General features: G+C 43.7%; 1 protein-coding gene across 1 annotated transcript in view; it reads right to left on the reverse strand.

Annotated features, from left to right (window-relative positions):
* Positions 1-18,353, reverse strand: part of ZNF541 (zinc finger protein 541) — a 1,112,036-nt gene that overhangs the window by 1,027,075 nt on the left and 66,608 nt on the right. The gene's annotated exons all lie outside the window — the stretch shown is intronic.

The following is an 18,353-nucleotide window of genomic DNA, read 5'->3' on the forward strand; positions in this document are numbered from 1 at the left end:
ACTTCAGGAAGGATTTGCAAATCTTGAACAGCACAGTCTGATGACAATCTGGCTCACTCCTCAAATTCTATTTCTGCTAATACAAGGTGATATATTGAAAGCAGAAATAAATACTGGGACTGAGTGATAACGGAAAACAAATACCTCACTCACAAGGCACAAACTGATCATTTAGGTCTTGCACGAAATTATTTCTGCAGGCTGGCTTTCTCAGGCAGATAAGGCGCGCATGGCTTCAGGATGAGGGGGGGGGATCACTGGGAGTCTAAGCAAGCACAAGAGGAAGCCAGTACAACAGCTGACACAAGTCTGATCACTAGTAATCCTGACAACAAGGCAAAACTGAAACAAAAAGGCAGGATCCATAATAAAGCTAAAAAATGCAGGAAATTAGCCAGGTAACCGATAGACAAAGAAAACAACCAAGTTGAGGGACAAAGCAAAAGTCAACAAACCTATAAGTCAAGAAGTAATGCCAATGCAACACTGTTGGGCACCATCCTAGGAAACATTCAGCTCTTAAGTAGAACCACTGCCTACAACACCCCAGAAGTCTCACACTTGACCTTTTGCACTCTAGCAGTTTCAGCATCCCAGCCGCTACAAGGCGGTTTGCCACAATCTTAAAGGGATGCACCTCGCAACACTCCTTGACCAGTTCACCATGCCCCTAGCTTATTCGAGACAGTACCCTCTTACTCTTTGCCCTCCCTTTCCTGGTGCTGCTTTAGTTCGGAATTACTGATGAAGAGGCCACCACTCTTGGAGCATGGACATGTAAAAGAGGCTCCCAAGAGTGCTCACAGACCTATAGCGCATCCACGCCGCTATCCTGTGCAACTGACCTCTCACACTCTTCTATAATCTACTATGGCCTCCACCTCAAATTCTCTGGAGCCATCTTTTATTACTGGTGGGGGAGGAATAGGAAGCTTGGATGTAGCCGGCTTCTTCTAGAATTGTGCAATACTGAATGAACCTAGCACCTCTAAGAGCAAAGGCCCCTGTTTCTTAACCCAGTAAACACGCCACAGGAAAGCGCATCAACAGACTGAGGTGAAAACCAGGCAGATTTAAGAAACTAGTTGCTAGCTAAACAACCCTTTTTATGTACTGGCGTTTTTGATGAGGAGTCAGAAAAACATTTAAAGTCACCCTTTGCTTGCTGCAGGTTAAGATGCATGTTAGCTTGCACAGTGGAAATCGTGGAAGGTACTGTAGAAACTTAGGGAGCAAAACTGATGTGCAATATGTAACAATCGTGGGTGAAATTCAAAGGAACAACAGAAGGGAGAGCACCCTAAAAATGTGGAGAAATGTATATGCTAGTTCTGATAATGGTAATTAAATGACCAATTGTTCATGGCAATTCATGGTATAATAGTGAAGATACTGATCTAATGACGGATTAATCCTTTAGGTCTGTCCATCAGTTTATGGATGACTAACTAGCACATTAGAATTTATTTTTTTTTAACTTTTTTATTGCCATTTTCATATTTTACACATTGTACATCATACAAAACTTTCAAATAGTTATGTCAGATTGTACATCCAATAGTGGTACACATCAACTGTATATACCGGTGATTCGTCACCGGGGAACATAAACAACGTACAGATTTATCGTGATGTGTATACCCTGTTGTCTCAGGTTCCAGATATGGCACAGAAACTGGGGTGTAACGCAGGCATAAACTAGGGGACGGTACTAGCACATTAGAATTTACAGCACACAGTTGATTAATTAAGGTGTTTCAAATGACAAAAAGAAAAAACCTGGAATTCCCAGTCGGTCAAAATTTCTGTGGATAAATCCTGCTATTTCACAAATTGTTTCATAAAGACTATACCTAGTTGGGGGTTGTTGGTAATTTGGGCAATAATACAAAATATATTTCGTAAGCAGACTATGATCTGAGCTACAGTGTTTCTTGGAGGAGGAAGTCACTGGTGGAGTCAATGGAGATCTAAATCCATGCTTTTCTTGGTGTGCTTAAGGGAATCAAACCTGAGTGTTTTAAATAAAAAGGTTGCAGCTTGATACACATGGAACACTGTTTTACTTCATGTCCTACATCTGTTCTCATGGATAGCCACCAAAACTGTTGAGCCACTAAATCATGAGTCTTCTCGCACCAAAGTGCACAGCACTTGGAGGGTTTTGACATCAATACAACAGCTTTTCCTGTAGCTCTGGAGTAGAAATAACCCATTCGTTTTGGTGTAAAAAAATAAAGCTTGTCCTTAATTTTTTCGTGGCACTCTTCCTGAATCCAGCTGTTACAATCCCATGAATTTTAGTTGGATTTCAGAAGCGCTAAGAGCTTTTCCATGTCAGGTCATATTTTTATAGCAAGTATATGGAACGCTTCTATTTTACTTTTTTTCAGGTTTTGTACTGACTAGACAGAACATCTACTTTCACATGCCATCGCACTGGTCAGTACATAATTTGATATTGAAATCTAAGGAAAACCACGTTCATCTGGCACATTGAGAGTTAGTACATTTCATAGTTCTAAATAAGCCCAGGGTTTTATGGTCTGTCCATACACTCAATGGGTACGTGGCTCCCTCAAGATGTCGCAAGTGTAAAAAAACCTCTTTAATGGCCAATAACTCATTGTCATACACTTCTGTTCAAATTATGATAATGTGCTCGAGAAAAAAGCTACAGCTCTGTAGAAGGATCTTTGCATACAAGTATGGAATCCCAGGGCAAATGATGATGCATCAGTTTCCCTAAAGAATGGTAGAATGTGATTAGCATGTTTAAGAAGGGAGCTTTTGTAAATGCCGTTTTTAACTGCTCAAATGCCTTCTGCTGTTCAGGTAGCCATTATAATAGTGCATCCTTCTTGGTTAAATGGACAATGGGAGTGACTACAATGGAAACAGACTAAATTATCTATAAAAATTAGCAAAACACAAAGGTCTATGCACATCTTTCACATTTCATGGGCAGAAAAAACCATCTGTGGAGCCATATAAAAAGGCACAGATTGGGTATCAAAGATGCACCCATCAAACTCGGCATGAACGAACAATCGACGTATAACTTCTCTGCTAATGGCTCTGTGCTTCCAGGTCTTTGAAAAAAATAAATCAAAACGCTGTCTAAGTAGGTTGACAAATGTATCCAAGATGCCAAGAAAAAAATATAATTGAGAAAGTGATGGAAAGAAGGAGGCGCACTGAATAGGCTGAAGGGCATAACTACATATTAAAAATGTCAATTTGTAGTATTCCACGGAATCATTTGTCTGTGCTGAGAATAAAGCATCTTCAACCACATACAAACTAAGAGAGAAGAAGATTAATATATCTGGAATATACACTTTCAAATATGAACTGCATGTGTGTGCTTTGGTTGTGTTTTTGTGAGGATTGCCAACTACAATCCTGAGTTCTGGCTACATTACTCCAGGTGGCGGGGTTCATTACCTAAAGAGCACCACAATAAGAAAATGTTTGCTCCTTTGTACTAAAAGATTTGCTGAGACGTTTCTGTGCTACTATCCATGTGCTGGGTTTGATGGTATAGCCACCATTGCTTTTTCATTAATATTAAAAGAAGTTTTCAACTAATCCGCTGCTTAAATCTGGACATAAACTGTATGGTTTCAATTCTAAGCTTGTGAATAGTTTAGCTAAACCCACCCAATCCAGTAATACAGAGATGAAAGGCAGCAGGCAGCCCTCAGTTCCTGATTGTCCATACACCATCTCAGCTCACTGCTCAATTGATGGACAAAACATATAGGTGCTCCCTGCTGTAGGGAAAAAAAGTCCTAAAGCCTTGGGCTACAACTTTATTAAGTTATTGTTCTTTTTTAGAAGTTCATCTTCTTTTCTCGTCAATAATATTGTTGTGACCCTGTGGTATCTTAGCACCTGGAATTAACTGTATGGAGCAGTCCTATTACACATAGGAAGGGAAAGTCTACTACACCTTTTTCAATGAACCCATTCTGAAAATCGGATTCTAGGTCAGGACCAGAAGCGAGAATTATGCTGTACTTTATTCACTTATTATACAGAAACAAATACTTAATTTCCCCTAAACCCTGGGAAAAAGAAAACAGTTAAACATTAAATCTGTGCCCAATCAACAGTGTCCAAGACCCTCGATAGTCCTTCATTCCTTTTGCTGCCTCTTTCTTCGCTGCTCCAGCAGCCGAGATAAGTGCCTTCCGAACATTGGCCATTTCTTTATTGTTTTTTTATTGTGTATATAATTTGTCAGGCTATGTAGTGCCATTTCACTGTGCCATAGTATCAAATTTCAATTCCCTTTCAGCGCTGCCGCCGATTTCCCTCACGATACACGCACCGGCGCTTGGGGGCGGACATGGTGTGATTCTCTGACTACTAGAGAGCACGCATGTTGAGCGCGCTCAACGTGTCTCGCTTCCACAAGCCGGCATGCTGATTCCCCTGAGGCAACCTGCCAATTACAGTGCGGCCGGACAGGTGCTATAGGTTTTGAAGTTTACTCCTCATGCCTGGAGCACTTACGCCCCTACTCAGGGTCTGTATTACTGAAAAGCGCATAGTGCGACTGGCAGGTTAGTGTGAAATACACATGGATACCAGCCCAGGCGCAAGTACAACACGTGAGTGAGTGGTATCCTGCAGGGTTTTTGCTCTGTTAGCGCCCCCTTGGGTTTTATACTAATTGGCTGGGAGACCCCCACCTGACATAATACCCTCTCTATACATGCCTGGTGACCCCAGAGCCCTACAATGTACATTAGGAAGCCCCAGTAAGACTTTGCCCAAAATGAGTTAAGTTGAAGAGACCTATATGGAGGAGGACAGTAGGACTAGCCTCCCAATCGACTATCACTTTTGCAAGGTCATGGGTGCCTCCATTTTAAAAGCAGTTATGTAGGTAGTGGCTCCTCTGGAGCAGAAACGTTAAGAGTATGCTGAGCGCCGCTTTAGACCCCTCCCTGGGAGGGAAGCTACCCTCGGGCTCATGCTCCCGCTACCTCTGGGGTCGCTGACCAGTCAGCGCCGCTCCCCAAATTGATAGGTTGAAGAGGGCCTTTATGGACCAATCTCAGCCTTTGGCATTAGAGCTCCCCATCCCAGAGCCTTCGAAGTCTCCCCCCACTCCCCACTCCCACCGCCCACCACCTACAGGGACTGATTCTCACTCTGGCTCTGAAGCAGAGCAAGATATGGGTCCAGCAAATGCTACCCTTGGCCAACTGAACCATGTGAAGACACACCAACAGACAATTCCCCTCAAGGGACCTATGATATGTGGAACCCTGAACAAGTTCTGCAACCTTGCTGAGCAAGATGGGTTCCAGCGGTCAAAGTCACGACCTAGGTCGTGGGACGACTGTGTAAGCCGCTGGGTAAGGAGATCGCAACCACCGTCTGGCTGAGTGCCCCCACCTGTCTGTATGTGATAAGGTGGCGCAGCCCCCCTGACATTGATGATCGCATGGCCACCTTTTTAGGGAAGTACATGCGCGACCCAAAAAATGGTATTGACAGAGTCTGGCAGGCTTGCCAGGCCAAGTTATTAGACATCTCTAGCCCATTGGACCACTGACCCATATTTTGGACAAAGCAGAGGACGCCAAGGCGCCCGGGACCCTGATCTCCCCAGATGTATTGTCAGGGTGGGCCCAACAGGACATTACCTTTTGGGGAAATGTGAACCGCATCATTTCAAAAGAGGCACAGTTCGCTCCTCAAATATAGACCCCAAATTGGGGGGCTTGGCCCCATCGCTCGGGGGAGGGTGCAGCTGTTTGGTGACCAGTGAACTGGGAAAATTTGTGCAAAACATTCAATTCTTTAGACAAGGCAAAGGCATCCATAAAACAAACCTTCATGCCCCAGATTTTCACAAGGGCTGGCCGAGGCATAGGGTGCTCGGCTGGCCGCACATAACCTCCAGCACTAGGCAGAGGCTATGGCAGTAGATTGGGGCAATACCAGGATGCCCCAAAATTCTGAAACTTCTACCCCATAAAGGTTGGCCCGGATACTGAAGTTAAAGAGGCAGCCACATAGGCGGTTTCACTCAAGGCTCCGCTCAAGGTGGGTGATCATCCTTTCCTGCATCAATGCCAGGGGGGACCAATGGTTTAGTCACAATTGGGTGGCTATCACCTCAGATAATTGGGTGCTCCAAACCATGCAGGATTTCCGTACAGAGTTCTACGGCTCACCTACCAAAGGAGGCCTCCTATCAGGGTTGCAAATGCAGAGTTGGTAGACACAGAAGTAGCAGATTTACTCTGCAAAGGTGCGATTATGCAGACTTCTCCTCACCATGTGGGGTTTCTCAACAATCTCTTCGTGGTGGACAAAATGGATGCAGCCAGCCAATCTGAAGAAATTCAATGAGTGGCAGCCACTTCAAGATGGAAGGTATTCACCTCTTGAGGGATCTCCTTCAACTCAAGAACTGGATGGTGCTCCTAGACGTCAAGGACGCCTATCTGATCATCCAAATTTTTCCTCCCTACCGCAGATTCATCCATTTTCAGTGGCCAGGACGGACCTTTGAGTTCACCACTCTTCCATTTGACCCATCATCCGACTGTGGTGATTCAATAAAGTAAAGTAGTGGTAGAATTCCTCAGGGCATGGGACTTCCGCCTCATTGCCTAGTTATACTATATTCTCCTGATGGACCAATGCCTCTGGAATCTCTCAGAACATCTACAGATGGCAGTCTCCCTATTGGCGCCTCATCATCAACCAACAGAAGCCGGTCCTTTTGCCCACTCAGTCGCTGTTCCTTGGTTTTGTGGTAAACTCTGTACGAGCCACACTCCGCCTTCTCTCAAGGAAGAGAACATGTTCAAGCACGAACTGCATCGGATGGCAGTCAAAGCATCCACAGCACCTACGTCAGATAGCGAGGATGGTGAGAATGCTGTCATCCTTCATCCAGGCCATCTTTCCGGTGCCCCTCCACTGTCGCACCCTACAACAGCTCAAGGCTTTACACCCGAGGAGAGGGTTTACGTACTCCCAAGTGGTCCGGTAAACAGAGGAAGCCCGGGAGGAGATGTAGTGGTGGCTTTTTCTCACATGGAGGCATGGAATAGCCAGGCCATATTCAGCTCCCTCTCGGACCTAGCCATAGAATCAGATGACAGCGGCACGGGTTGGGGTGCATTCTCCACCAGCGGAAGATGGTCCTCTCATGAAAAATCCATTCACACCAATTGCCTTGAACTACTGCCAGGTTCTGTCGCAATCTGGTGTTGAGCAGGACTCAGCATTTCACATGGTCCTTTGTCCAAGTGCTATACAAACCATCTAGGGGGTACTCAATCCCAGACCCTACCAGACCTGGCCAGAGATTTCTGGGATTGCTGCCTCATGAATCAAGTCTGACGGCGGAATACCTCTCTGGAAAATCCAGCCAAATAGCAGATTGCCATTCCCGACACCTGACGGACGCGAGTCTTTAGCAGTTGCACCAGTCAGTCTTCCAGGTCCTTCAGGCCAAATGGGGCCAGTTCTCAGTAGACATCCCTGCATCACGGCTGACCATCAACTCCCCAGATACTTCAGTTGGCGACAGGACTGCGAGGTGGAAGCCACGGATGCTTTTTTTCAGGACTGGCATGGGTACACTTTCCCCCCGTTCATGAGAATGCGCCTCTCGGCCCAGTGGGCGACTTAGTGTTAGTGACCCCGATTTGGAGATCACAAGTTTGGTATCCAGCTCTACTGGAACTTTCTTGGGATTTTCCAATCCCTCTAGTCCCCTTTCCGGATCTCTTCAAGGCTCTAGACGGGATTTGCCATCTTATGCCAGAGGGGGTCTATACTTCTTATGGCATGGAGGACTACAGGAAACAACAGGTCCCGGGGCTTTCAAGCCACGCTGCGGCCCTCCTAAGGCACAGGCTGACAGAACCATCAAACTGTATAGATCAGCATGGGCTCGATGGTTGGGCTGGTGTCACCGACACCTGGATCCGGTGGTGGCAGACATTGTCCATATCTTTTCTCACTTCCTTGGCTTCGGAGTTGGGGGAGCACCCCTTGATTCGAAGGCTTCTGCAGGGCATCAGATCATATTTTCCTCCACAACCTAGGTATTCAGTGTTATGGGACATCAACAAGGTCCTCAATCTTTTCTTGTCATGGCAGTTAAATAAGTATCTTTCAAGGAAAGAGATATCAGCCAAATTGGCTACTCTGGTAGGCTTGATTTCATGTCTAAGGGTCTCGGATGTCAGAGCACTGGACATTACGGATAGACTATTTACCCCCAGATGAGTTACTTTCCATATTTCGAAACATAGAAAATTTAATTCACGTGTGGTTTCTTACCCTTTTCCAGGTGCCTCAAAACTGTGGATAGTCAGGTGTATAAAAAGCTATGAGACTATGATGGCAGATATCCGCCCCCATCACAAGAGGCAACCCTTGATTGTCCTCCGAAAGATGTATGAGGCCGTCTCCTCACCCACCATTGTTAGATGGGTTTGATGGGCTATGCACGAGGCGGGCATGGATATTACAATATTTGGTGCTCACTCTGTTAGAGTAGCCATGGCTTCAAAGGCGTTCTCTCTTGGGGCTTGCCTGGAAGATATCCTCAATGCAGCGGACTGGTTTTCAGATTCTTCCTAAGAGATTTTACTCTAAGCCTGTCCCTGGCACTGCATCGCTGGTTGTGGAGAAGCTTTAAAACATAATCCTTGCCTCCAGTCTCGACATAAAATGAAAACTTTCCTAGCTATCATAACGGAAAGTTTCATTTCTATTAAGGACGCACAGGAGACTATTAACCCACCAGTTCCTGCATGCTGTTCCACCCACTCTGGGATGAGACAGTCTTCGTAAAAGGTGGGTTTAGTTGTGCTTTCAAGTTAGTAGCATTTGTTCATATGTGATTCATATATAAGGCGCTGATGTTCACTACCGGAATTCATATAACCTGGCCTGAAGTAGCAGGTATGGGATTTTCATTCGCATAAGTTAATTTTCATTCAGGATCTGATGGGTCTAAGCAGGACTGAAGATAACGTTACTCGATTTTGGTCGCAGGAAGAAAGAGGAGGCAGCAAAAAGAATGAAGGACTATCAAGGGGTTCTGGACACTGTTGACAGGACACTGCTTTAATGTTGAATTGTTGACTTTTTCCCCCAGAGTTTTTGGAAAATGAAATCTTTGCTGTTTCTTTACATGGTTGCTGTAAAATAAAAAGTGAATAAAGTACAGCATAATACTCGCCACCGCGTCCTGAATGGAATTCAAACAGTCCGTTAAGGTAATTAGGAAATTTTTCATTAAACTTCAACGACCAGATCACAAAACATTTCTGACTGATGCCATTTCATATCAATAATAAGCTAATAAGTCAGTGCTTGCTTTAAACATCTTTGAAGACTGTATTAAAAAAAAAAAACACATTTCTCGTAATGTGTGACAAATAGGTTCAGTATTTTGTTGGGGTGGTAGTCTTTTTTTTATGCTGCAGGGCATTTGTGATCCAGTACTGCAATGTGATTTTACGGCGTTCACTATAGCTACAAACGGGTTTGGGAGTTTTGATGTGCTCTTATTTGTAATTGTGTTATGTTGCTTTGTTTATGCCATGGTTTTGTGTTTCGTTTACTTTAGAATCATTTTCGTTTTATTGATTTTGTAATAAGAAAATTCAACATATTTAGTCTACCTCCAAATGGCCAGCGGATCAATGTAAAAGAAGAAATCAAACAATTCCCTCCCCTCTTACTTTATCATGGCCACTTCAAACTAGCAACTTCTAAGCCAGAATGATTAGTCAATCGGGAACAGTTCACACGCAAACCCCTTAACCCAAGAGTTTACACATTTATTTACAGCAGTCAGCATCTTTCAGGGCAGTTATCTGTAAGTAACACTGTAAGGTAACCGTTCTTTAAATTTCATTGGTGGCAGTTTTAAGCAGGACTTCCATCGTTTTTCAGAGTCTTTCACTTTTTGTTCTAATACCACTGAGATTTTATCCAAGACCATATGTTCCTAGATCGTATATAACCACTGTATAGGGTCCAGAATTCTGGTGGTGCCCTGTACCCCCAGGATCACCTGCTTGACTGTACATAAAAGGATTGATGTCCGTTTACCTCTGGGAGACCGTAGAGGGTACCTCAGCTTGTCTTCCACTCCAAGGATTATATATGCTGGGAGTCTCAAAATAGTACTGCTGTGTCAGTATCATTCAGCACTTCATCACAATACTTGGTTAGTTTGGGACAATGCCAGAGCAGGTGTGACAATGACCCCCCCCCCCCCCAGTCCCATAGCTCCTCCAGCACTGTTTGACTTTTTATAGTTCCAAGCATGTAAATTCTCTTGTGTTTGGTAACAGTATAAAGCCACTTATTAGAGTCTCTTTTTGCAGCACTGGTTGGGATTACCTTGACTCAGTTTACAGAGTTCCACTCCTGTGCCTCTAGTGTTATTGTTCTCTCAAATTTCTTCTCCCATCTCTTCTGCCTGGCAGTTTATCCATGAATTTGCCTCGTATAGAGAATTTGTATATCTTGGAGAGGATGAGATTTTACCCTGATTTAGTAATGTGCCACTTTGCAAAAGGGTAGAAGGATACACTGGCAACTGCTCTTATCGAGGGGTGGGTAACCCAGTGATGCAATCGGTAATATCATCATCATCATATCAATACCTTTCTCCCACTGGTATTTTATGGTCAAGTTTGAACTGTTCAAAAGACTTGATGCCCTACAAGTCACCAACCCTGCTTTCTGCAATTCTATAAACTGGTCTTTAAGACCTGGGGTGAAACATTGCGTTGCCAAATACAGGGTTCTTCGAAGAGGGAATGAGGACTAGGCCCGGTTTTACAGCACCCTGTCCTTTGCTGCCATTGTACCTCTTGTGAAAGAGTACTCCAAGCCTCATGGTCTGTCCCTCTCGGGGAACCATAGGAACTTTCAAATATGGATGCCAGCAATGGACTGATGGATGAAACACCCGAATTTCCCATCCCGGCCCATATACCAGCCTACAATGTAACATGCTTTGCTTCATAATAGTGCGAGGCAATGTTTGGGATACCTTGACCTCCCTGTGCAGACAGGAACATCTGATTAGTTGCAATTCTAGGTTGTTTACCGGTCCATAAGAAGCTATTAAAGAGCGGCTGGATATTGCGGAGGGTGCCTTTAAAAAGGTGCAGTAGCATAGACTGCCAAGAACAGAAACCGCAGCAAAGAGGTCATTTTGGCTGCCGGGGTGCGCCATGACAGGCCAGCACCACACCATGTGTGAAAATCAGGCTTCATACATCACATTAGCTTGTTATAGTGGACTTTTGCAGTTTTGAGGCAGTGGGGGTTATGGTCAGCGCCAGATATGCAAGATTGTCCTTGGCCCATTGGAAACAAAGTTTAGAGCAATTCCAGTTCCAATAACTGGCATTTATGGATATTGATTTTAAATCTAGGGGCTTCACCACAGCTCTGAAGTTCCATTAATGCCTCTGGGAGGGATTTCCGAGGGTTAGTTAACGACAGCAGGACATCATCAGAGTGCATACATAATGTTTGCTCCATCTGACCAATGGTCACCCCCCTGATGTCCCTAGGTTTGTTTTCTGATAGCTATGGTCAGGGGGTTCATGTATGAGGTGAAAGGGAGTGGGGGGGGGGACAACAGGAAACGTTGTCTCAGGCCCCTCTTTATTCGTATGGAAGGTGTTAATCTACTGTTCACATTGATCCGAGCACCTGGGTCCTCAAAGCTGCTAAAAACCCAAAGGCTACATTTAAGGCCGCTCCCATGCAGATAAGGTCGGTTTTGAGAAATTGTCAATGGGCTCGGTCAAATACCTCTTAAACATCAAGTACTAATAGGTCAACCCCTTTACCCACCCACTCCACTTTGTCAATGAGATTCCATATTCGTTTAGTGTGAAGCCTGACTAAACCGGCTCCACTAAGTAACACTTGTATAAGCACAAACAGTGTGCTAAATTTTCAGCATCAGCAGTTTGGCATGGATAAGACCAGTGTTGTGGGTCCTTGTCAGGTTTGGGTACAGTTGTGATTGCGGCCTCTTGCTTTGTAAGTGCGGTTTCTCCTCTCACCCCAACTGCATTGTACAATTATGTGAGTGTAGGTTGCGACTTCTAGGCAAAAGGTCTCAAAAATTGAGCTGCGTAGCAGCCAGGACCCTGGGATTCCTGCAGCATGAGGGACAAGTGATCACCTCCTCTACCCCTATTGGGTTTCCATTAGCTTTGGGAGTGGTAACTTCTCCAGTAGTTTCTCCATCCCAGTCGCACTAATTCCTTCCTCCGAGTATAACGTGGAAAATAATTTGTGGAATGCCTGGCCAATCTTTTAGTCAATGGTGCATTGGGCCCCTGTTTCAGAGCAAATGGAGTAAATGTGGCTTCTGGCTACCTGAACTCCCAAGCCAGGATCCTTCTGTCTTTATTGCTTCCCCTATATTTTTGTCTTACTCTGAGGAGCATGTATTCTGCCCAATCCATGTCTAGTGCATGTAATGGAGTAGGGGTCACCCTTAGAGTATGCCATATCTTTACTGTCCCAATCCGCTGGTGTTTCCTTTCTATCATTCTAACGTGGTCTTCTAATTCGCTGCGTTTGGTTGCTCCATCGGCATTGCTGGACGCAGCAAATGAGATCAACAAGCCCCTTATGGCAACTTTAAATGGTTCACAGAATGTGTACCCAATCCTCTGCGTTTTCAAAAAAGGAAACAAAAAAACAAAAAAGATGGCAGGCCTTATGGAGTCCTGTTGGGCTCACTGAAGAGGAGATCATCTTTCAACCTGAATACATTTAGCTGTGTTGGCGTTCGTGGAGCATTCAGAGTGACCAACATTAGTGTGTGATCAGAAAGCACCAGTGGCCCTACTCAGCTGTCGTCATCTGAACTAGCACATCTGTGGATCCCAATAATTTATCCAGTCTGGCACAGGGTTTATGGGTGGCTGAATAATGTGTAATCTCGTTCTCAGGATTCGATAGACAAATGTCACCCAGCCCTATCTCACGTAGCCATTCTTTCCTCTATGGGAATATTGCTCCCACATGTTCCTCTCATAGTACGAATCTGCCCTTCTCATTATTTATTACTGGGCTAAGGTCCCCTTCCACGATTATATCCTTATCAGGAGAGCTTAAAATGTGCATGACTGCTGTTCTGAGGAATTTTTCCTGGCCTGTATTACAGGCAAAAACAGACGCAACTTGAAATGAGTAAGGGAGACACACAGGGCCAATACCCTTCCATTAACATCTGCAATTATGCTGTTCACTCCCCCTGTGAATGCGAGAGCTAACCGGACTGAGAACCTTGCCTTTTTTTGGGGGGGTCCAATGAGAAGTTTTGTTTGGGGGAGACCACTTGCAGCACATGCTTTCCCATCCCTTTTTAGCTGGTGGTTTTCCTGCGACAAACCGTTCTGGCTCCGGTACGCCCCTTGCAGGGGAAGAGATGGTGATTTTGCCAGTGTGTCTTGTTTATGCTTTGTGGTTGTGGCCAGCTTATCCTAAATGGTTCGATCCTTTTTCTCCTGCTAGAAATTATTACGTTCGTAGGCAAGGATTGTGCTCACCTTTCTTCATTTTATTCAAATTAGCAAATTTCAAAAGCATCAAAGTATTATCCTTCCCATTAACCATTGGGAAAGGAAGTAGAAAAAACTTCAACCAATCAGCCTGTATTTTCTTTTAGAATGTGTCATCTTCCTCAATGCCCCTCCCCTTTCATTGCACCTCCAGAAGCGTTCAGATAAGTGACAGCAGCGGCTCTCTATTTGGGGGATATTTTAATGTCCTTTTAGTGTTGTCTGACTAGTCTTTTATTTAATTGAAGATGGAGCCCACAGGAAAGCATTCAACGCAGCTTGGGAGGTGCCGTTTACACAGTTTTTCATTTCCGAGGTACCATGTTTGTGCCATTTAGACACTAGCGGGCATCCCTAAAATTACAGGCCACACTGCCAGAGACGAGCACTCTAGTGATCCACAGTAGGCACGATTGAGCTGTAGTTTGATGTGAAGACAGCAGCACTTCTGCTGCTGAGCCTTGGCCTCCATCCTGCCACAGCCTGGAGCTGAACGCACCATGAGAAGGGAATGTATTAATTAAATATTACACAGAGTTGTCTACGCCAGGATAAACATGTCTGTTCTTTCTTCTTTGGGGACAAATAAAACATGTTACACACCTCCAGGAATGAGCCCAGCCCTGCCAGGTGATCCACCCAGCAGACCTGGCATGGGAGTTCTGGCACTTTCGTCTAGACAACAAGATCTCAGTCATGGCAGAATATCTTCTGGGCAAGGCCAACAATGTAGCAAACTGTCATTCACTGCAATTGTAAGACATGAGTTTCTGGAAGTTGGATTAAGTAGTCTTCAGGAGATAGAACCTAGATGGGGTCCCTTCAGGGTGGACCTGTCTCAAGACTGGACGATCAGGTGGACAAGTACTTCAGCTGGAAACCAGACCCACAAGCAACGGTGATGGTTGCTTTTCTCTAGGACTGGAGTCAAGAGAAGGGGTATGCATTTCCACCATTAGCGATGATCATGAGACTGGCAGGGCAGAAGGCAGACCCGATGGTAATCACATCAATATGGAGATCACAAATCTGGGTTCTAGTTCTGATGGGGTGGTCTGGGGATTCTCCAATCAGTCTACCCAAGTCCCAAGGTTTTCTTGGGAATCCTCTAAGGCAGTGATACTCAAAGTATGGCCATGGGGTGCTTGCGGCCCTCTTGACCTTTACATGCGGCCCCCCGGTGAACGGCAGCACGAGCTGCTGTCTAGGTGCTGAGCACAAATATTCAGAAAGAAATGTTAAATAAATAGCCAAGCATTTATTAACCTACAAATAAATGCATTCACGTTTATTTAACATTGGTTTAGAGCTCCTTGCACAATCCCTGACCCACCCAGACCAACTACCGCCACCCTACTGGCATCAGTGCAGCCCTCGGACACACCACAGATTGTACTTTGTGGAACCTGGGCAAATGTTTGAGAGTACCCACGCTCTAAGGAATCCTCCCCACCCGGTGACAGAAGGAAAATTACAACTCATGGCAGGAAGGATTTAAGGAAACAATGGGAAGTACTCTAGTCAGAGGCATGGGCAGATGGGAAAATTAAGCAATACAAGTGGGCTTGGACCATATAGATGTGTTGTTGTATGCAGATGGGTACAGATCCAGTGTGGCCACAATGTGAATTTCTCATCCTCCCTTACCTCGGAAAGGCATGTCTTACAGGTCAGCAAATGCATTCAGATCGGACATTTTAGCAAAACATTTCCCAATAAAGGGTTCTCCTGTGGTGGAACATTCTTTGGTGAGTAAACTGATGAGGAGACCCTAGAACCTCATCCTTATGGTATATGAATAACCCTTAATCTCTTCCTCTCCTGGCACAGTAACAAATAACTTTCTACAAAGGAGCTATCAGGTAAGCCTGCTATGTGTCTGTGTCAAATTTCCGACAGGAGAATGCTGGATAGTCTAGCGCTGGATATTACAGGTAGGGTATTTAACCCTGGACGGTGAGACTTTCCACATTTCTAGATCAAAAATATTTCTCCAAAATGGTTTCATACCCTGCTTTTGGCAATGTGCTAAAATTATGTGTGGTCAGATGTTCAAAAGTTTACAAGAGTATGAATGAGGAGCTTCTTCCATCGGGGGAGCCTAACTTCGAATTTCCATTTGCAAACCTTTTAAGGGAGCATCTTTCCCCACTACAGCCTGAAGGGTAGAATGGATTATACAGGAGCCAGGTATAGATTAGTCAATTTTTTGGAGTACATTTGACCTGCACAGCAATGGCATCCAAGGCTTTTTCACTGCGTGTGAAACTGGAAGGTATAATAAATGCTGCAGACTGGTCTTCAGACTCTCAAATTTTAGAGGTGTTACTTTAAACCAGTCTTAGATATGGCATGATTAGTGGTAAATAAGCTTTAAACAAGCCTAATCCTCACCTCCGGTTCTGACATATAATGTAACATTTCCTAACTTTAGAAACAAAGTTTAAATTCTACTAAGGATTCGGAGGCTACGATTATCCCTCCAGACCCTGAGAAAAGGGAGATATGCATGAAAGACAGAATAATCCTGACAATGTAATCACCGCAAGATAAACGTAGTTTTCTAAAAGGGTTTTTCATTTTATTAAGCTGAAGTAAAACTATAAGGAAAACCTTTTCCTTGAATATAATTTGTAGAAGGTAATTGTGGAAGTGCAGAAGAGTGACAATTTTGTTTCACTGTTGCAGGAAACAAGACCTCCAAACTAGAATGAGATGAAAAATGAGATGGTCAACAGTCGCACAAAGAAAGAAGGGGCATAGAGGAGGAGTATAATAATCCTGGCCCCTTGATATGCCTCCGTAAAAATATTGTTGTCCAGAGATTTATTTTTGATCGTGTTTTTATATCATTAGAGAAGTAATTTAGCTTGGGTAGACTAATCCAGACTGAATTTTTCTGGACAACATTTTTTGAAATGGCAGATGTGTTGCAGTGATGATGTAATATTTCAGGAACCATGAGACCCTATATACTACATTTTGGTGTCAAAACATAGGTTTTGGGGGTCAAGTAGTCTTAAAGACACAGAAAATAATTCCTAAGAGCAACCCTTCTACCATTTTCCAAAATGGCGGCTCTATAATGATGTATTTTAGCAATCATATTGGCAATTTAATTTAATATTGGTTTTTTTCACGGTTTTCATCGATTCAAATTCATAAACATGAGCGAAGCAGGTGGTAGCAGAGGATCTTAACCTCCAGAGTACTGTCAACTACAAACTCTGTGGACTCCTTCAACAGAGAAAAATGTGTCATATGCCAAACTAATCCGAAAGAAAAGCTAACATCAACTGCAGCGGGACAGAAGAGAGTTTGAGATTCTTTAGTAATACAGCAAATCAAAATTCACAAAATATTGAAACTAAAGGGTGAAGAGGATCAAATATTTTATCATTGTAACATTAAAGTGCTACAAGTCGTATACAATGGAAAAAAGACTGGAAAAAAATTAGTCAAACTATAGCTGAATCCAGTGAATCGCAACAAGAATCTGAGTATAGTGAGAAAGTGACAAAAACCAAACCCAATGCCCATCCACTTAGAAGAACAATGGCTACCCCTCATCAGAAAGCAGAGTATCTTCAATGTGTTATCTGTGGTTTAGCCAGAACGAGGGACAAAGGGACTGGCCAAAGTATAGAGTATGTGAGTCTCAAAGGGCAAAAATGTTTTTATCTGCAGCTAGTTTCTTACAAGATGAAGTTTTCAGCCCAGTAGCTGATCTAACCAGCGAGTTGGAGGTATTTGCAGCAGATTTGTATGTCCAACTGAACTGCATGCGTGCATATATTCAAAAATATGAATATACAATGAGCTCCTAGCAGCAACGTAACTGCCAGCCTTCTGTTAAGTTTGCACTCTTTAAAAAAGCAAATGAAGTTTTAAAGCCACTCGAGTGCTGGCTACGGGTTCAACCTCAATGAGATTACAGAAATAATTGTCAACATTGATGAAACTGCATTGGTCCATAATAATAATGAAATTAAGATTTTTCTGGTGAGTTTGTACAATGACAGAATTCGTTTTGTCTAACGAAAAGAATGAGCCCCTTATGGTGTTCTGAGCGGATTTAACTCCTGAAGCTGCCAAAATAAGATCACAGGATGCAGTAAAATCAGCAGGAGCCATTTTAAGAAACATTCTGAAAGATTTAGATTTTAGACTTAATGACACATTTTGTGATGCCCCAGAGCTCAGCAAATCATGGGAGTCAACCAGAATGTGGTCTTGACATTTTTTTTACATCATTGTTTAATATCAGCAAAGCAAAACTGATAAAAACTAAAGTTCTTGAGTACGGAACAGAAGCCGACAACATTGATGATGGCTTTGAAGATCTAAACTAAGAAGAGGAAGACATTCACATGACAGGCTAATGCTATACAAATTTACTGTCTTTTCCAAATCATGTTTTATGAATTACATCACAGCAAAAAGAAAACTCTGCTACACATGATGACTGCCCATGCAGTCAATGACAAGTGCAAAAGTAGAGCGAATTACTTCAATGAACAGGATTGGTGCATCAACAAGTTATAATGACATGGTACAAAGTAGGAACTTGTTTGCAGCTCATTCTGTGAAAACTTGCGAATCTGACAGCAAACAACTACCAGGTCACTTTAGTAGGAATTAAATTACAATTGCTTCTCTTGATTTTGAAGACCGCTCTTTTTTGTCTGAAACATCCAGCACATGATACTGCCATGGTGCTGTTTCAAGACTATACCAATGAAGTAGCTG

The sequence above is a fragment of the Triturus cristatus genome, chromosome 9, assembly GCF_964204655.1.
Source record: "Triturus cristatus chromosome 9, aTriCri1.1, whole genome shotgun sequence".
Classification (NCBI taxonomy): Eukaryota; Metazoa; Chordata; class Amphibia; order Caudata; family Salamandridae; genus Triturus; species Triturus cristatus.